This window comes from Balaenoptera borealis, assembly GCF_965194805.1.
Source record: "Balaenoptera borealis genome assembly, chromosome: 14".
NCBI classification, from domain to species: Eukaryota; Metazoa; Chordata; class Mammalia; order Artiodactyla; family Balaenopteridae; genus Balaenoptera; species Balaenoptera borealis.
The window spans coordinates 59,514,226-59,535,514 of NC_138875.1; the positions used below are offsets into that span (position 1 = coordinate 59,514,226).

The 21,289-nt window shown below is 43.1% G+C and overlaps 1 protein-coding gene across 1 annotated transcript in view; it reads left to right on the forward strand.

The window, feature by feature from the left end:
• LRRC30 (leucine rich repeat containing 30) overlaps window positions 1-21,289 on the forward strand; it is an 87,060-nt gene that overhangs the window by 5,626 nt on the left and 60,145 nt on the right. The window lies entirely within an intron of this gene.

Sequence of the window (21,289 nt, forward strand, 5' to 3'; positions counted from 1 at the left end):
AGAGGAGGTAAGGCAAAGACAGGCCACCCAAAAAAGTCATTACCTTTTTCACATTCAGAGAAGGGTGATATTTGCCACTTGGCTTTCCCATATGGACATTTAAAAATGAGTTGAGCAACATGCAAAACTCTTTAGACAAAAGGAGCTGTAAAAATACGGTTTTGTTTTGTTTTTAATTCTAAGAGTACACAGCTGTCAGTTAAACGCAGAATCAGGATGAGGAATTACAGAGCTCCTGCCACGAGAGTCACTGAACCTCGCTGTTGTCACAGCAGCCAAGAGCCCCTGAGACATCACTATGTGGTGACAGTTCAAGAATTAGAATGAAAAAGTGGCAGTGAACCTACAGTACCTTCAGATCAGGGGAAGTCCAAGCATTCGGGTTTCTTGGCACGTTTGTCTACAGGACACAGCAAACAAGAGCAAGACAGGAATGGGGGTTGCTGCTAGGATTTACCTAACTTCTTACTACCCTTAATTTAATTCAGTTAAATTTATATTTATTAGCACCTTCCCTGGGCAAGGACCTCGAGAGGAATAACGCTCAGCTCCTTCTACCAAGGAGCTCAAAGTCTGGTGAAAGAGACAGACCCACCTGGGTTTCCACAATGTAGCAAGTTGTGATCCCCATGAAAGAGAAATTGAAGCAAAGATAACACACTAGATGGCGTAGAGCAGACTGAGCCCCGGGTTTCAGAAACCAAAGAACACGATCGGGATGAATCAGTCAAACCCCATTCTAGCAGTCATCTCACCCTAATTCCCCCTTCTGCCTTCACCCCATGTGGGGAAGGGCAACAAAGCCTGGGGCAGTGGATGGCTCATTCTCAGGTTCAGACTTAGGCAGCTTTAGTATGGGGGACTGCCGTCTTACATCTTCTAAGAGCTGCTCAAGGCTGGGGCGGGGGGGTCCATGTAACTTATTCACAGGACAAGTGATTTATCCAACAGACCCCAACATCAATTTCCCATCCAGCAAAGAAGGCAGCCAATTCCTGCCTTTACCATCAGACACCATCGTTCCATGAGCACCTTAGTGCATGAGCTCTTGTGTTGAACCACTGCAAACAGATCTTACCAGTGTCACTGGGAGGCAACTGCAGTCCCCTCCACATGCCCCTCCAGCAGCAACCGGAGACCTGCTTATCCCTGCCAGGCACACACAGGCACACTCAGTAACCACACCCACGTTTGCTTGCTGGAGCCAAGACTATTTAAAGACATCAGAGGAATTCTTCCTTGACCTCATGACTCAGTGGGAAATTGTGGGACACACCTTCCTCTGCAGAGCAGGACTGAGGCTGGAGCTGGAGCCCATATATGCAGCTGTCACACAAACACCACTTGTGCCAGGATCGTGCTCATGGTGTCTGCTGCTGAAGACCCACTTGGGCTCACGCTGAAGTTCCATGACCTTGCTCTGGCGGAGAGGCAGGCTGGAACACCACCATCACGTTTTTCCTGCTGAGCAATCATTTTATTTCCTCTCCTCGCTTTTTCAGTCACTTGATACCTCACGGTAACTCTACTCCAGGGAAAGAACGTAACCATATTTTGAAGGTGACCCAAGAGCTTATTATACTTCTTGAGAAAAGAGTGCTATCAATGTGGTTGCCAGCATCTATCGGTGCCTTTCAGAGTATAGAAGCGAGGTTTTCTTTGTTAAAGCTCGGTATTGAGGACATCATAAAAGTAATTGCGGCTGCCTGATGAGCTTTAGATATTGATTCTCTGTGAATGCTCCTTTCTATCGATAAAGGGAAGTGCTGAGCAAAAACCCGGCTAACGTGCTTGGTTATTCAAAACATGAACGTGGAGGGAATTTGATACAACCCTGGGTGTCTGCTCTCAAATCCTACAGTTTGCTGACGGGCTGTGAAATGCTTCCTGCTTATCTTTTGTAGTTCTGATACTGCCACATTCAAATTACTCCCAGGTATTTCTAAGGCTTCCAAATCAAAGCATTGAGGCTCACTGCATTGGCTGAAGAGTACGTTTAGCAAAAGAATACGAGCTAATTGGGTGCTTGATGTGGGGAGCTGGCCATTCACATCCTGAAGATGGGGTGGTTTGCATGTCACTGGGCCCTCTGTAAGGAAGGATCTCAGTGGTGTGTTCAGAGACACCTTTCGAAGCAGCTTACAAGCATACAACTAAGAACTCCTCTGTTCCTAGGAAAGGAAGACAGCTTTGAAAAGACACATCTGTTCAAGGAATAATACCGCTAAATGCATAAAACTGCTGCACATTAGAAAGAAGAGTGTCGTCATTAGTTACTTGTTGACTTAATAAATGGTTAATAGGAGAAATGGGCTCCATTCTCAGGCTTTAGTTAATGCACTGCGTCTCTACATTAACCAGAGAGACAATCAGGGTGCACGTGTGCTTCACAACCAGGCATGCCTGCAAAGAGATGGAGAGGGAAAGCTGTCATTATTTGCAGAGATACTTTAAACCCTTTTCTTGTGGGAATGGATTATTGCATTTTAAAATTCCATTTCCTATGCCTCAAAGCACAGACTGAGTAGGCATGTGGATGGCTATGCACTACACACAGAGGAAGATGAAAGCACTGTGGGCTTGGCCACTGGAAGACGATGCAGGTATCAACATCCTCAGATGACCAGGGTGAGTGAGGCTCGAAGCTGGGCTGGGGTGCCTCTCATCAGTAACATACATCGGTGAGGGAGAGTCTGGACAAAGTCACTGAGATTCTGTTACAAACAGTGAAAAACAGAAGATGAGTTCAGGAAATGGTCTTTTTTAAAAAAGCAAACATTAAATCTGTTAGATTTAGCTAATAGGAAGACACTACTCCATGACTCCATCAATACCTCCTGAAGTATCCACATGTGCTCTATCTTCTTATCCCACCAAAGAATTATTTTCAGCACTGTGTGAGATATAGAGAAACACAAAATCCCCAGCCTAGATTAAATGCGCAACTAAGTACTGGTAACCGTGATGTAATTATAATTAATCCAAGAGCATAAAAATACAACTTTTCATAGATTTTAAGAAAATGAAACAAAATTCAGAGGAACGTGAAAGCTATCATAAACAATAATGGGAACAGTCTTGACCGTGTTGAGAAAAGAACTTTTTACGAGTATTCCTTTGATGGTACCCATCAAGTTATATGTTGAATCCAAAGCATTACTAATTTAAAAAAATGACAGCATAGTAATAAAAGGGAAGCAGAGAAGGCTCATAATGAATTTGTAAGAGCTTGGGCGTCATTAGGCGAGCATAACTGAAAGCTATTAGCATCAAGCTTGCTATGCAGATTTTTTTTTAACATCTTTATTAGAGTATAATTGCTTTATCAGATTTTTTTGTAGTGTCGTAGGAATCTATTTGCAAGGAGAGAGCTTATCTCCCATTGCTTAAACTTACTTCTCTTTTTTTTTAACTTTTTATTTTATATTGGAGTATAGCCGATTAACAATGTTGTGATAGTTTCAGGTACACAGCAAAGAGACTCAGCCATACATATACATGTATCCATTCTCCCCCAAACTCCTACTGTATAGGACAGGGAACTCTGCTCAATGTTATGTGGCAGCCTGGGTGGGAGGGGAGTTTAAACTAACTTCTTATTTCAGAACAGGACAGAAAATGAAAGTGAACTTGAGTCCATCAGGAAAGTGTCAAAGTATTTCTGGACACTCTGGAGAGAAGCGTACATTATGAAATTTACAGTACTACTGGCTTCTGCAGAATGAGCTAGAGCAGCCTATGGAACATCATAGAGTCCCCCATATTCTTTGGTCTTCAGCGACTTGAGTTCCCCAGAAGAGCCAGGACATGCCACTGGGGGCAAATCCACATTCCAGCCTCAGTGGCTCCTCTGGTGCTGCAGATTCTCTGATTGCAAAGCCACTGGAATTTGTCTTCTTGGCTGACTTGGATCTTCACATCCAGCATAGGGAAGAGATTCAATCATAATGCATCCAATGAATAGATGAGAAAGTGAACGAGTATGTACAGGTGACTTCACCTGTCCAGGCCTCAGTTTTCTATAAAGTGAGGTGACTGAATTCACTTTAAACTTTTTGTAGCTTTGAAATTCAGACTGTATTTTTTTTCTTTGTCTTTCCCTTGTCTAATGCCTCAGTAAATAGCTACCTGAGATAAGAATTGCTGTGATGACTCAAGAAAAGCCAAAAACATTGATGAAATGGGTCAAGATCACTACCTCCTTGCAGTACCATAAAAAAGTATAATTTAATTTTGGTTGACTTTCAAAAATTTGAAAAGAGCTAAGCCTTTATTCAGGGTGAGTCTAGGAGTTTGCAGACCTCTAGATTGTCTGGATTCCATCTCTAACTTTTTATTGGATTGGAGGCTCAGAGGGAATATTTCTCTTTGGCTTTGTTGATTGAAAGATTTGAAGCCCCTCTTAAGTTTCTGGAAGAGAAGGAATTCCTAATTATCTGTTTCCCATTAAAAAAAAGAACGAATTGGATTTGATGAAATAATATCATTTGGGTACGCAGAGCTGAAATCTTTTCTCTTATAAAAGAGAAAGCATAATGTGTTCCAAAGCTTGAGTTGAACTCTTTTTTTTTTTTTTAATAAATTATATTATCCCCTAGCCCCCAGGACTTTTTTTTTTTTTTTTTTTGGCTGTGTTTTGGGTCTTCGTTTCTGTGCGAGGGCTTTCTCTAGTTGTGGCGAGCGGGGGCCACTCTTCATCGCGATGCGTGGGCCTCTCACTATCGCGGCCTCTCTTGTTGTGGAGCACAGGCTCCAGACGCGCAGGCTCAGCAGTTGTGGCTCACAGGCCTAGTTGCTCCGTGACATGTGGGATCTTCCCAGACCAGGGCTCGAACCCCTGTCCCCTGCATTGGCAGGCAGATTCTCAACCACTGCGCCACCAGGGAAGCCCCGAGTTGAACTCTGGTAATGAGTCATGCCTTCTCTACATCCCAGTCCACATACATATGTGAGTCAAACTTGAATTTTGCTATAAATTTTCCAAAGCAGCTCCTGCAGGTGGACACGCAGAAAGCCGTGAAACAACTCTTCCTTTGGTTTCTTTGATTCTTAATAAAATTGCTCCTCTCTCTGCCTCTACTGGTTTAATCAAAGCCACAAATGGGTGATATTTACAGTGTGGAAATTAGAAATTAATGACTATAATTTGGTTTTTGACTACCCTTCCTTCTAGAAGGGCAAATTACAATTGTGTTGGATAAGAAGTCCTGCATAATTTTGTTGCCATAAGTACTTTGAAAATTCAAAGGATGGTTCTGGTATTATCCTCCTCAGCCAAGGTTTATGAGTGAAGGTTCAGGAATATTTTCACTCTGGAAATCACAGGAGTAGTGTAAACTAAGAATCTAGCAAGAAGGATAAATGTCTACTTTATGTTTTATTGTTTTATACTTTCTTCTTATCGTGATTAAATGTCTATGGTAAATAATCAAGAAATCTGTTTAATCTCTCAGAAATGTATATGTTTGTTAGAGAAAATTTTAATTGTTCAACTAACCATGTAATATGTTGGTTATAGAATAACTGAGTTGACCCACTTAGTTTGTACATGAACTTGCCAGGGTCTCACGGATTCATCCACTACTGTCATTTTAGCTGGCTTGCTTCTGTGGCTGAAGAGGGAATATAATCCTTTCTGATCAGAATGAACAGGTTCCTTTTTTTCTGCCACTGAGGTTGGGTCCTTCATGGTCATCATCTATTGTGCAAAGACCAAGGATGCATTTGACAAAACCACACGGCATGTGTGCAGTAAAGGTCTGACTCAGCAGTTCTTGGGTGTTGAAACTCTGTACATTTCAAAGAAAGGTCTGGCCTTTGACCAACTCCTGGGAAATAACCTCTAAGCTTTTGGGATACCCTGTCTGATAAGGGCATCTTTGTTTACTGGGGGCCATGGGTCACACCAGACAGTCTGGGCTCACAGTGTGATTTATGGTGAGGTCTTGGGCAACACAACAGCTATGTAACCTCTGGAGCGGCTGGGAACCGAGGTACTAAGGTCAGCCACGGGGAGCTCCATGCCTCCAAGACACACTCCCAACAAAAACCCTGGACACCAAGGCTCAGGTGAGCCTCCCTGGTTGGCAATACTCCATACACATCACATATCATTGCTGGGAGAATTAAGCAATGATCATCAAATTACTCCATTAGGAGAGGACAATGGAAAGCTGTGCCTGATCTCTCCTGGACTCTGCCTGGATGCACTCCTTTTATCTTTGCTGATTTTAACTTGTGTCCTTTTGCTGTAATAAACCATAATCATGAATATGAGAGATTTTCTGAATTTTATGAGTCCTTCTAGCAAATTGTTGAACCTGAGGGTGCTCTTGTGGACTCCAAAAAGCATGAGCTAAAAAGTAGACTTTATTAAGAAAGCAAGAGAATGGATAAAGAAGATGTGGTACATATATACAATGGAATATTACTCAGCCATAAAAAGAGATGAAATTGGGTCATTTGTAGAGATGTGGATGGACTTAGAGTCTGTCATACTGAGTGAAGTAAGTCAGAAAGAGAAAAACAAATATCATATATTCACACATATATGTGGAATCTAGAAAAATGGTCCAGATGAACTTATTTGCAGGGCAAGAATAGAGACGCAGACATAGAGAACGGATGGGTGGACACAGCAGGGGAAGGGGAGAGTGGGATGAATTGGGAGATTAGGTTTGACAAATACACTACCATGTGTAAAATAGATAGCTAGTGGGAACCTGCTGTTTTGCACAGGGAGCTCAGCTCGGTGCTCTATGATGACCTAGATGAGTGGGATGGTAGGGCGAGGGAGGTCCAAGAGAGAGGGGATATATATACATACATATAGCTGATTCACTTCATTGTATAGCAGAAACTAACTCAACATTGTAAAGCAATTATACTCTAAAAAAAAAAAAAAAAGAATACTTGCTGGAAAACAAAGCAAGAAAAGGTAAGCGGGAGGTCCTCACATTCCCCCTCCATGCCAGCCACATGTGGGGTCTGCCCTCCTGGGAGATAACTCACCTGCCGTATAGTTCCTTGTTTTTATAGGGAAATCATGAGCACAATATCCAGACACCTTTGGTGTCTGCCTGTCTGGTTTTGATTCTGGGAGTTGTCTAAGAAAGCCAGCTGCAGAGCACCCCAAATTTGGGGGCATGCTGGATTTGCCACAAGGGATGGATGTCACGAGTCCCAGAGAAGACAACCTGGGGTACCATTCCCTCCTCCACTCCCACCCACTCCAAGCAGCCCGGTGGGAGCTGCCACATCATTTTGGACATTCTTGTTCCTCATACAAACTTTTGAGAATCTATTAGGCATATCACAATTTCCCCCCAGGTGGAATAATTCTACTCTATTCAGTAGTCATTTATAGGTCCATCTCAGTTATTCAGGATATAGCTAAGACCCCAGAGTTAACATCATACATTTTACTCATTTATTCATAGGTAAGAGCTTTAAGCCATAAGAATAATGAATGAATGAATGAATCCATCCATCCATCCACCCATACTATGTTATATAATGATAAATGTATGGAAGAAAAATAAAGCAGTGAGAGGGAATATGGCGGGAAAGGTATTTGTTACAAGGTGGTTGGGAAAGTTGCCAACAGCATCCTGTTGGAACAGAGAGACCTGTAGAAAGTGAGGGACATAGTCACGTAGGTATTGTAGGAGAAAATATTCCAAACAGAAGAGAAAGCCTATGGAAAGATAGAGTGTGTTTGGCATGTCCGTGGACTGAGGTGGGTGCAGGGGAGGGCACTGAGGTCACTTTGGTGTCAGGATGGCTCATGGACAGCTTTGGGCCGTTGGAAGGACTTTGGATTTCGCTCTGAGTGAGGTGGGATGCCATTGGAGGTTTTAAGTAGAGAAGAAACACATACTAACTTACATTTTAGGGGCATTACTTTGACTACTGTTGAGAATAGACTGTAGGGGCAAGAATAAAGCATGGAGACTAGTTAGAAATCTGTTGCAGTATTTCAAGTGACAGGTGATGGTGGCTTGAACCAGGGCAGAAGTGGTGGAGGTGATCTTACTGTGGAGATACTTTGATAATAGCAGTAGCAGAAATTGCTGATGAATTGGATATGAGGAGAGAGAGAGAGAGAGAGGTACAGAATAACCTCAATGGGTTTGACTTTAGCAACTGGAAGAGTAGAATTGTCATTTACTGAGAGAGGAAGGGTTTAAGAGGGATCAACATGCTAATTTTGAGATGATTAATAGATTTTCAAATGGGTCTGCTAAGTAGGTACTTAGATAAAGAAAATAGGGTTCAGGGAGAAGTGTCCATTGGAGATATAAATTTAGGAATCACCAGCAAAACATACAGGAAGAAGTCAGGAAAAAATGTATCTATTGTGAAGGGCTTCAATCAAAATCGGTGATTCTTTTTCCTTAAGTTTTGGTACTCAAAGTGCTATGCTCAGTAAGCTGGAAAATTCCATGTTTGGTGATGCTTGTTTTTTCCAGGTGCTGGATAAATAATATGTTACTATATCTAGATCTCAGAGCTGTATTTGTGAAAACCCTTGAAATTATTGGTTAACAGGAAGAGAGGCTTTCTCTAGTCACATAGAAATTAGAGCACAGAAAGGCAAGTTCCGAGTGGACACTGATACCCCATTTGCCTTCCTTCTGCTAAATTACCATCCACACTGTCCTACCTGGCAGGTGATTTTAGTCAGTCATCAAGTAGACAAATATGTTGGTATTGCTCAAGATTCACCGAAACACAGTTGGAAAAGCCTCAATTTGTCTTCCTTCACCCTTTTTCCTTCTCTGTGTGTTTTAATTTGTTTAGATCTTAAGGAACATGATTAAGATTGTTTAAAACAAGGGAGAGGGGGAGCAAACTCAACACTTGCATTAGATTTCCTCTCCAAACTTTGGAAATGAAATTTTTACTCCAATCTATCATTCTAATAAAAACATTTTAGAGTGCACAATGTGACAAATATAGTTGACGAGCTGGCCCTGCATTTTCTTTTACCTGTGTACTGCACATACCTGCTTCACCCCATGGCATCTGGGTGGGTCCGCAGACAAGGGGCCCAGAAGGCTTCTCTGTTACTCTCTGTTGTCGTGTGTATTCTACTGCTTTTCTTGATCTGAATTACTAATGCCCCTCCTATTTAAGCAGAACGAAAGAGCTTTCTTTTGGAACTCTAACTAAATATGATATTTTATTTTGGCCTCATTTCATATTCTCTCCACAGGCATGGAAACACCATGAAGTCAGGTACAAGGAGAAACTGTGGTACTTTAGATGATGATTATTATGTGTAAAACAGAGAAACTGCCCCATACATTCTGATCCGGTTTTACATAAGTCACAGAGAGAAAGGATGCCCTTTCTGGGATCAATGCAGGATGTGATCCATTGTTCCCCCCCATCCCCCTTTTTTTTTGCACAGCGTATTTGAAAGAAAATAAAACAAAATGCTGAACAGTTTTGAAAAACAAAGAAAAAGTCCTACTGGCATGTATGTGCTCTTATTTTACCCACATATTGGTCCAATAACCTCATCGTCCTTTGCATCTTGTAAACACAAGTCTTTTTGAACATATTGTATGCCCCCAGCTCAAACCGCTCCCAGCTCAAACCAGATAGCCCACAGCATTTTAGCTTCTCACTGGGAAATTATTTTCTCCACATACGTTTTGATGATGACAGCCCTTTTGCCATCTTGCTGTTCCTCCTCCTTGGGGGAACAAAAATGTAAGGAATAATTTCCGATTTGATACTTGCTTTCTACCCATGTACCACTGCAGTTTGAAGACTGTCTACATACCTGCTAATAACTTACTTTAAATCTATACTTTGGGAAGATGAGAGACAAAGGGGAAGAGAAGAAGGAACTTAAAATAATACATTTGAGAAAATATGTGTAATATTTGGAAGAAAAGATGATTCACTAATTCTACTGGCTGTATCACATTCTATAAAGCTACATCCATGGGGGCTGGGCAAGCTCATGTCTAAGCTAAATTCCATAATTCTGCTACATAGGAAGAATTATAGAATCTCACTCTAAGTGAGAATGTTTTCCTCTATACATCACCTAATTCAAAACTGTCATAGTTCATCATTCATTCGAGAAAAGAATGATCAGTATTTCAGTTTACCTGCTAAAATGACACAGCCATAGGAAAGTAATAGACACACAATTCAAAATTCACAGGATTAATCAACTTTGAAATTAAAATTCCTGATTTTTCTTTTATCGAACTCTAGCTGATATACAGTATTGTGTTAGTTTCAGGGGTACAGCAAAGTGAATTCTTTTCAGATTCTTTTCCATCATAGGTTATTACTGGATATTGAATATAGTTCCTGGTGTTATACAGTAAATCATTGTTATTTATCTATTTTATATATAGTAGTGTGTATATGTTAATCCCTCCCCCCTTTTGCCTTTTGGTAACCATAAGTTTGTTTTCTATGTCTGTGAGTCTGTTTCTGTTTCGTAAATAAGTTCACTTGTATTATCTTTTAGATTCCACATATAAGTGATATAGTATAATATCTGTCTTTGTCTGACTTACTTCACTTAGTATAATCTCTAGGTCCATCCACGTTGCTGCAAAATGCATTATTTCATTCTTTTTTATGGCTAATATTCCATTTTGTGTGTGTGTGTGTGTATACATATCACATCTTCTTTATCCATTCATCTGTTGATGGAAAATTCTTAATGTTCTTTAACTTAGAGGATTGACATTATTTTGAATTTTGTGCAAGAAATGAGGCATTGTTATTCATGTCACCACATTATTTCAAATCTATAAAACTCAAATTTTCATATAATATAACAATATTGTATAATTCAGAGACGTGTCAGTTATTTTGGTATTGAAGGTAATAGAAAACTGTACCTTGTACCCAATTCCATAGGTCAAGATATGGCCAAGCATTTATGTTTTTTCTCTTAATACTACCAGGCTGCCATCCAACCAATACTTGCAAACTCTAGAATTAGAACAAACGAACCTTAAAATTCATCTCCTCTAAATTTCTCCCCCATATGTATCTTTAAGAAAACCATTTATGCTCAAACACTCTTCAGCCACAGGGGGCTCACCCATGTGCAAATGGTCCAGTCCATCGATTTCTTGATATGTCTTCTCCTTGTTCTCCATCTCAATAAATGGACCCTCCACCCACCCAGAAACCTGAGATGCATTCTAGCCTTCTCCCCCTCTTAATCCTTCATCTAATCTCTCACCCAATCCTGAGATTCCGCCTCCAAAATCCTCTTTCCACCTCCTCCTATTGTCCTATTCAAGCCACCACTGGGCCTCATTCTGGCCTCCATATTCATTCCTTTGGCCCCTTTTTCATCCATCCTTCACACAGGCACCAAGAGGGACTTTTAAAAATGCAAACTGGGCCATGGCAGACCCCTGCTTAATGTTCTATCAAAATGTACTTGCAATAAAATCCAAAAGCCTTAACACAATCTACAAGGTTTCGCAAACTCCAGCTCCACTGTTCATTCTCTTACGAATGTGCACCCATCCTGGCCCTCTTTAGTTCCTGAAGATTCTGAACGCTGTCCTGTCTTAGGACTTTCAAGCACACTCTCCCCTCTCCTTGGAATAACCTTGATGACTAACACCTGCTTGCCCTCCAGGTTTCAGATCAAAAGCACTTTCTCAGAGATGCTTTCCCTGACCTTTCACTTTTCCTTCCTAGTGCCTGCCACAGTTGAAATTACATGCATGTGTGTGTAACTGTGTGCACATACAATTAAATGCATGTCGTCACACATATACACACGTACAACTAGTAAGGATCTATCTCCCACCCTTATGACAGCATGCGGCATATTTTCCTTATTTCACGGCTGCATTGCCCCACATGTAACTTTCTTTCTGGGCCGCATTAAGTACTTAATGCATTGTACAGAATGCATTCATATCTAATTATTCAAAATCATTAATCTGAAAATCGTGCCTTAGTTGAAATTTGTTTTATCAACCAGATGAAATAAAATGATGTATGTGTATCCATCATGAAAAAGTGCTTTTTGGTACAAAACAAAGTTACATTCATTTAAAAATATCGTACTTGAGAAGCAAAGAATAAACAGGTGAGAGTGGTCATCACTTATTTAGGTTAACGCTAACATTAACGGTGCATAATTAATCACGCAGTCATGAGTTAAATGAATAAATGATGACCTTGGGGACCGAATGGCCACCACGCACAGTATCATCTCATTCACTGTTTGTCTGGTGGACGACATTACCTAATTGCTGCAGTTTAGTTACATATGTTTCTTAGTTGGTAGTATGTGGAATAAATAATAATGATTTAATATGATATTGTAAAAAATATAGATAACATTCCTTGAGTACTTACTCTGAGTCAGATTTACTTAATTCTTATAAGATCTCCATTACATAGATATCATCTTCCCACTTTACAGGTTGGAAAACTGAGACTTGGGGAGCTTAAATTACTTGTCAGTCTAGCAATGGAAGGAGCAGGGCATCGACCCCAGGTCTGTCTGATTCCACTGTTCTGTGTCTTCTCTTGGGTACGTTTCCCTGACCTGCCCAGGGAGGGCACAGGGGACCACCTTCCTTTCTGTTTAGATATCTCCCCTTAATAGCACACAAAAGATTTCTTAACTCAGCTTGATGAGAAAAGACTGAAGTAAAGAGAGCTATGTAGTTTACTGATGATTAAATTCTGTTTGTGCACTTGAACGTGTATTTAAGAAAGAGATTAATATTCAAGCTTGTCCACGGTAGTTCCTGGCATTACTACCAAATTCCCCAATATTGGTATTGGTGAGTCCTCATCTAGGAACTGATCCCCCCTGGGTAACACTATAGTGATTTATATCTCCTAATTAATCTCTACAACAACTCTGTGAATTAGGTATTTTCCATAAATAAGGAAAGTGGGGCGAACACTGTGTCCAAGTCAGGGAGCAGCCAGCCTGGAGCGAGTGGACGCCTCCTCCCCACCTCCCGGAGATGCTGGGCGCATCCCTGCTTCCTTAGGGAAACGTCAAGAGTCAGGACCCTCATGAACAGGGGGCGCCACCCAGGCAGGGACTGTTGTGGGGTTGATCAGAAGTCAGTGTGAGTCCAAGCTGGAACCAGTAAGAGAAAGGAGGGGTGGGCCGTGCGAGTGAAACCAGAGGGGGCTGGATGTCCAAGCTTCCGGCACAGGTGCTGAGCAGGTAAATGGGTCCGAGGGCGCTGACCAGGCGGGCAGACCCCTGCCCGTCCTCGTGCCTCCGGCCACCAGCCAGGAGCCTTGGGGACAGTCTCGTCTGCTTCTGGGAAGGCCTCCCCCTCACCTCCCTGCTCGCCGGCACTGTCCCTGCTGTCACCGTTAGAGTGGACCCTCCTGAACCACAACCAGCTCCTCTAAGAAAGCTGTTCATTTTGAGCTGTGATGGCCCGCGGTCACATCCTCCAAGGACAGACTTTGCACTTTAGCTGCACGGAGTGCACATCACCACCCTCCCACACCGTCACATTTCTCCCAAAGATGATCTTCGAGTTCCTAGTGGTTGATGCCCCAACTCTCAGCCCTGGGGAGTCAAGGTGCCTCTGATGCGGGCCTCCCACCCCAGGATCCAGGACATCCTTGGCTCCTGTGGGCGTCTTGTTCCCAGACTTCCCTGGTGTTTTCCGGGGAAGAAATTCTCACGTGGGTTGCGTGCTGGCAGAAAGGGCTCTGTCCTTACCCCGGTGGCCCATCCTCTCTCACCCCACAAGCATCCTCTGTCTGACTCTGGGCTGAGGCTGGCAGCCGTGGTCTCCCAGGTGGAACGCCATCTGTGACACGCTTCCAAACCACAGTCAAAGCTGGCCAGCGCTAAGCCCCCCCGCATCCCGGGCTCCAGAGCAACTTCATCGTTCAGGGCTTCAAATGCCAACGTGTCCGCCTAGAAAGTCTATCATTTCTGACTCAAACATTGTAGTAAGTTCCACAAGACACTGTAGTAAGATTTTACTGCTTATTTTTTTTCCAGTAAACAAATGCAAACATTTTTACACCCTGGTTTCAGTTGCAGTAACTGTGTTAAAATATTTGGCCGAGAAAATCGAAGACAGTTGAAAGAGTGTTGTAGACGTCAACTCAGCCCTTCCATAATACGTTCAATACCTCGAAAAGCGACAGGAAATCAAGGATGAAATGAAACAGTAAACAGAGCGAAGGCAGATTTCACATATGGTGGCAGCTCCGTCATTTCAAGCCTCAGATGGAACAGTGGATCAAAATGCCGAACGTGATGGATGAGGTTTGCATGTCCCAGATGAGTTGCTTTGGCTGCTGACGCACGCAGAGCATGCTTTTTGCACAATGTATTCTAAGTCAGAAGAAAAAAAAATTTAATGTCTGGCAAAGTTTAGTCTCATCCCACGGGAACTTCCATGCCCCGGGATATCCTTGCAAGAGATGGGAGTCCAGGCACGCTATTCAGTGTTTAGCCCCTCACTGGGAGAGACAAACAACAAAGAGATCAACAGCTCTGCCAGACACCCCGGGACGGTCCCTTGCAGGATCCTCCCGGGCCATGCCCACCTCTCAGATACTGATTCTGCCCTGACTGTCTCACCAGCAGAGTCCTCTCAAGCCCAAGGCCCAGGCGCCCCTCATGTGTCCTAAAGTCTCCATATGGTAGAGCTTCATCTCTTGCCCACTGCAGCGGCTCCTAGTTCCATTTCTGGCTCTGGTTTCCACGCAGAGTCCTCTGAAGCTATCTCCCTCTGCTGGATGAAACATTATTTGTGGAGGAACAGGATCAGCCACTGGCTTCTCTGATCCCAGGACTCTGTGGGAGCCCCCTCCCCACTTCCCAAGACGCGGTCATGGGATCATCTATCCCCCACGAGCTGCAAGTGAGACGTGGTCCAGGCCGTCCTTGTTAAGTGGCTGAAGGGGATTAGCATCACTTGCCTCTTAGGCTCTTGCTGTGCCTCTAATTTCAAAAGTCACATTGTAGAGCCACCTGTCCTGCACTATATTTATCATGTATTTCAACAAGGCTAATCCCTGTACTGTACAAGGAAACACCTGTGTCCACAGCCTCTGGCTCTGGTATTCCAGCAGCGCCCAAGCATAGTCGTAGGTATGTGCCCGTGAGGGACACTTGTCCAAAGATGTCATCTGATTGAGTGACCAGAACCTTTTGTGCCTTCTGTGGGTGACAGGAGATTTGTGGCCTCGTGGACGCCGTCCAGTGATGTGTGAATTACCTGGCATAGCCCACTTCTGCCTGAAACCATTCCTGACATGCCATTGGTTGCCACAGAGACCATGTCGCAGTGTCTGTTATATTTTTCTCTCTCTATCATGGGTCTTAACCTCCTTTCATCACTTTTTCTCTCTGGACTGAATTCTAAAAAATCTCTTCAGGTCTGTCTTTTAGTTCGTTAATTTCTCTTCATCTGAGTCTCGGTCAGTTAAATAGCATTCACTGAATTTTAAATTTCAATGGTTATATTTTTCACTTCTAGACATTCTACATGGCTCTTAATCCAATCTCCTAAGTCTGTCTTTCTAATCTCTTCCTCATTACTGTTTTTGATCCCTTTTCTTTCCATGTCATTGAATCTATCAAATGTACTTGTTCTAATGTCTGTTGTCTGATAATCCAACATCTAATATCTTATTCCAGTTCTGCTGAATTTTGTTTCTGCCTCATGCTCATGGGCCTTGCTTCCCTGTAAATTTCATGATTTTTAACCATGAAGCTTTATCTGAAGGAACTGAAAGCATCCTTTGAAAACTAGGTTAAAGGTGGGAAGGAGATTCCTTCAGAGAGGATCTGCATTTGCTTCTGTTGGTTCCTGGGTGCCTTAGCTACCAGGGATGGCTTTCAGCTAATGTATAGGGTTTAAGTTTTGGACTACCCATATAAGACTCACCTGCTTGAGGCCTGGCTTGTCTTTACAAATACTAGGTGGAAATTTTCTTTCTGTACCCAGCTCAAATCTTTAAAATTGGATATTTCTCTAGCTATCTCCAGGGGAGAGGAATGTGGGTTTATTTCCAGTTCACCTTTATCTTGAGGGCTGGCAATCTGGTTGAAGTTGCGTTCTTTTGTGGGGCAGGGGCAGACTTCTCACCTTAGACAGACCCCTGGTTTTGTCTCCTTCTCCTTATGCCCTAAAAAGCTATGGACATGTAAGCTCAGGTTCATCTAGGTTTGGCAAATACTTTAGTTTGGAAAATACCTGCTTCGGTAATTCCTGTCTTTCTCTAAATCCCCACTTTCCAGGTCTCTGCAGCATCGAAAACATTTTTTAAAATACAACACCCAGGACTTCCGTGGTGGTGCAGTGGTTAAGAATCCGCCTGCCAATGCAGGGGACATGGGTTCGAGCCCTGGTCCGGGAAAATCCCATACACCTCAGAGCAAATAAGCCCGTGCGCCGCAACTACTGAGCCTGTGCTCTAGAGTCCGTGAGCCACAACTAGTGAGCCCACGTGCCACAACTCCTGAAGCCCGCACGCCTAGAGCCCCTGCTGCACAACAAGAGAAACCACTGCAAAGAGAAGCCCGCGCACCAACGAAGAGTAGCCCCCGCTCGCTGCAACTAGAGAAAGCCCGCGTGCAGCAACAAAGACCCAACACAGCCAAAAATAAATAAATAAATAAATAATATAAATAAATTTAAAAAAAATACAATACCCAGAATTTGTACCTGTTTTATATGGAATCAATTGGGTTTGGCCATGTGCTAGAGACAAAAGCCTGGAATTCAGACTTTATGAAAATGTCAGTTTACATCTCTTAGCATTCAAGTAACTTTATGCATGTATAACATACAGTTTTAATGTGAGTGTTTTGGGTAACATTTCAGAAATTAAGATTGAACAAAATGTTTATTGCCTTTGTTCTGATTATAACAACATTATATGCTCACAGCAGACATTAAATGAAATGGAAAAGTACTGATAAGGAGGTTATATCACCACTAATCTCACCATCCAGAAGTAGCTGCTATTCATATTTTGTTATATCTACTTTTATTCAGCTTCGATAGGCTATTCTATTTTTAAATAGTTGAAAATGCATTGTTTCAAATAGATTTATTTAACTGGAAGATGATCATTCTTTTTTGAGATGTAAGTCACAGGATAGCTTTATTTCTCTCCCTTTCTATTCTGAGGTCGCAGCAGATCGGTTAACTGGCTTGTAAGATACACTACATTCCTCAGTGTAATCTAGCCTGGTGCATCTAATCAAAAGAATCCACTTAGAAAACCACAGGGGAGTAGTAACTGAAGAAACAGTGCCACTCGGTCAGGGGTGTAAAGTGTCCAGCTGTAAAGGACTGAGGCAGAAATGACCTTGCCATCATTTAAATACTGCTGTAGGCTGTGTTTGAGCTCCGTGGAACAGAAAGGGAGATATGGTGGAATGAGGGCCAGGATCGAAAGTGTCATTTGTATTTTACAAATAAAAATGCTTCGATATAATAATCTGATTATAATTACAGAAGTTTCACATTGGCTCAGACCTCCAGGGCCTGTCTCCGAGACAGGGAAACAAGTACACCCACCTCACACCCCAGGCATCTTGAATGTGACCATCTGGACTCCCTGGGTAGATAGGGGCTTTTTATCCAAGATGCTAAAGTCTCTGAAAAATGACAAAGATCTCCAGCTGAGCTGAAATACTTTGGTCTGTAACCAGGCTTTCCTGTCCATTAAAGCCTGGAAAGGAGCCTCCCTAAGTGAACACGGACCCAATTTCCTGGTGCGGGGAGGTGTAAGGGGTGCAGAACATGGGAGAGGATTCCAACGAAAGGACCCAAGGCCACAGGTGTCAGCAAGGCCCAGGAAACACAAGTACCTCTCGTTAGATCCCAGGAGCACAGAAGGTGGAGGGTCATTTTTTGACTCGTTTAGAAGTCCTAGCTGGGTGTACGCTACCTTTTGACTCAGAGCCAGACGAAGGATAACACATTGAGCTTTATTTAGGGTGAGTCAGACCCATTTCTATGACAAAAAGCACAGGCTCTGGTGTCACGAAGATCAGAGTCTAGGAGCTAAGTCAGCAGCTCCTTGGCTGCATGAACTCACAAGAGGTACTTACTGTCTCCTCTATAACATGGTGATGATAATCCCTATTGTTGCTGGGGTGCTGGCAGGATTGAAGGTGATCTCTCTACCTGGCACAGGTAATCAGCAGTGATTTCACCTGACTGTGTAGGTCCATGTGTTCTGAAGTCACACTTTGATCATTATTGCTCCTAAAATAGCTAGCACATAGTAATTTTTTTTATGTTCCAGTAAAACTTTATTAAAAAAAAAAAAAGCAGGTGGCAGCTGGATTTGGCTTACTTGTCAGTTTTTTTAATTTTCTATTTTCTATTGGAGTATAGTTGATTTACAATGTTGTGTTAGTTTCAGGTGTACAGCAAAGTGATTTTTATACATATACATATATCCATTCTTTTTCAGATTCTTTTCCCATTCAGGTAACTACAGAATATTGAGTGGAGTTCACTGTGCTCTACAGTGGGTCCTTATTGATTATCTATTTTATATGTAGTAGTGTGTATCTGTTAATCCCAAACTCCTAATTTATCCCTCCCCCCCTCATTTCCCCTTTGGTAATATAAGTTTGTTTTCAAAGTCTGTGAGTCTGTTTCTCTTTTGTAAATAAGTTCATTTGTATCATTTTCTTAGATTCCACATATAAGTGATATCATATGATATTTGTCTTTCTCTGACTTACTTCACTTAGTATGATCATCTCTAGGTCCATCCATGTTGCTGCAAATGGCATTACTCCATGCTTTTTGATGGCTGAGTAGTATTCCTTTGTGTATATACACCACATCTTCCTTATGCATTCATCTGTCGGTGGTTGCTTAGATTGCTTCCATGTCTTGGCTATGGTAAATAGTAGCACGTAGCAATTGTTCTGCAAATTGTCATTGAATGAGTGGACAATGTACTTTTGTATAGAAGGAATCGATCTTGGAAAACAGAGGCAAAGGTACATTGATGTCCTACCAGGAAGCTCTCGGAGGGACCAACCTTTGGATGACTTTTTTTTTTTTTTCCAGGCCAGGCTTTATTGGGGCCCCTGCTGCAGCAGAGGGGAGCAAGGACAAACAACAGGTTCCCTTGCTTGGTTCCTTATAGGGGGTGAGGGTAGGGGGCGTGTCCAGGGGTGGGGCCGGAGGCGTGGCTTAGGTGGTCTGCCCGCCCCTTAGGTGGTGCTGTGTGCAGGGGGCATGCGCAGTACCCTGCTTCTGCTGCGAGCTCTTCAAAACTGGCAGTTGGGTTTTTTGGTCTCTTTGTATCTTTTGTCCAGAATTTGCCCCAACTGTGCATGCATTCCAATTATTTTTAGTCCCATAGAGTTTCCTTGTATTTTGTTGCTTGAGGAGAGGTGTGTCCAGGTGCAAGCACGGTAGCAAAAGTTCCCAGGTCCCAGCCGGTCTCGTTCCCCCCTGAGAGACTACACCCTTATTCTTTTTTTTTTTTTTTAATTTTTTAATTTATTATTTATTTATTATTTTTTTTTTATTTTTGGCTGTGTTGGGTCTTCGTTTCTGCGCGAGGGCTCTCTCCAGTTGCGGCGAGTGGGGGCCACTCTTCATCGCGGTGCGCGGGCCTCTCACTATCGCGGCCTCTCCTATTGCGGAGCACAGGCTCCAGACGCTCAGGCTCAGTAGTTGTGGCTCACGGGCCCAGTTGCTCCGCAGCATGTGGGATCCTCCCAGACCAGGGCTCGAACCCGTGTCCCCTGCATTGGCAGGCAGATTCTCAACCACCGCGCCACCAGGGAAACCCCTACACCCTTATTCTTAAGGGGTAAGGGGCCGAAGGTCTCTGCTTCTGAAACTTCTTCCTGCTGGACAGGGGCCGCAGACCCTAGCCTACCTTAGAGGTGTAGAAGTCCCTCGCTGACTGTTCCAAGGACCTGGAGGGACCTGGGCTGCTTTCCGCTGGAATGCGCTGACTGGGACGTTCCAACAGCTCCAAGCATCCGAGTTGTCCGCTCAGTGTCTGCTCAGGCATCTGGACTTGGGGGTGGCCCCTTATTTCCAAGCCTTCTGCCTGAGTCCTGATTCTGCCCACGAGACTGACCAGATGTCCGTCCACACCAGTTTTTGATGCACCCCACCTCCCCTTGACACCTCAACCTGTCCATCTGCTCTGCTCACGTAGCCGGGATTCCCCACGTGCATGTGCACCTGCGGGGAATTGGAAAGGGAAGCAGAAAGGAAGACACAGGTTTGCAGGTGTGGCACAAGAGGGCGTTGAAAGTTGAGTCCCACTGTGAAAAACGATCAAATCGTTTTACCTGGAGGCTGATTTAATAAATGATAGCCGTGAGTCAGTAGGGTGATGTCAGATAAATGAAATATTTAACACGATGTAATAATCCCTCCAGTAATGTTAGAATGCTCGCATTTGTTAATCCAAGCACCCCCTGATGAGATGGCTGAGTGGCTGAACGTTCTGGAAAGCTGCTCACTAAATCATGGGACCCCCTTGAGTCAGGGGAGGGAGGTCCTTCTTTCCTAGTCCTTTCAGGGAACCCGGCGTGCTTTCCTCCAATTAACAAACCATGGATTTAAGGACACGTAGAAAATTACTCTCTCTCTCTCTCTCTCCCTTGTGGACAGAATTTGCACAGGCCTCCTGCAAGCTCCCTTCTCGGGTGGAGGATGCTGGTAAAAGTACCTCCTCTTATCTCCCACCTTGTAATTTGGTATCTGCTGTGAACAGAGGGACAGACAATAGACCTTCCCCAGCACGTGGTTGGTTTGCTTGTTCACAAAACTGGGGTCAGCTGAGGCTTTGTCAACTTTTGGCTTTCTGATGAGCAGCATAAAAGAAAAAAAAAAGAAAAAAAAGAGAAAGAAGAGTTTTTATTCAGAATTCCCAGGCTCACAATAAATAGAGTTGTTAATTCAAGACCAAACTGCTTAGATAAATCGACTCATGGCACCCTATTAATTTATATGTTAAGTACTCAGTATCCATTTCTGGATTATTTTCATTCGATGATCAAACAGTACTACCTCTAAGGGAGACAAGAGCAGTTGTATTTTTCCTGTGTCCCAGAGGCCCCTTTCACTGGCTAAGCCTTCTACAGCACGACTGCAAACTCACCGAGGACCAGACTGGCTGCATGTGACACGGACGGGTCTTTGCTCCGGCCACCTGTCAATCACTCTGGGAAATATATGTGAAGTCATATTTTTAAAGCTTCAAAGAAAGCTCTTGTTCGATTTCAAATAGGATGACTTCCAAATCTTTGGGAAAGATATGAGCAGGAAGAACC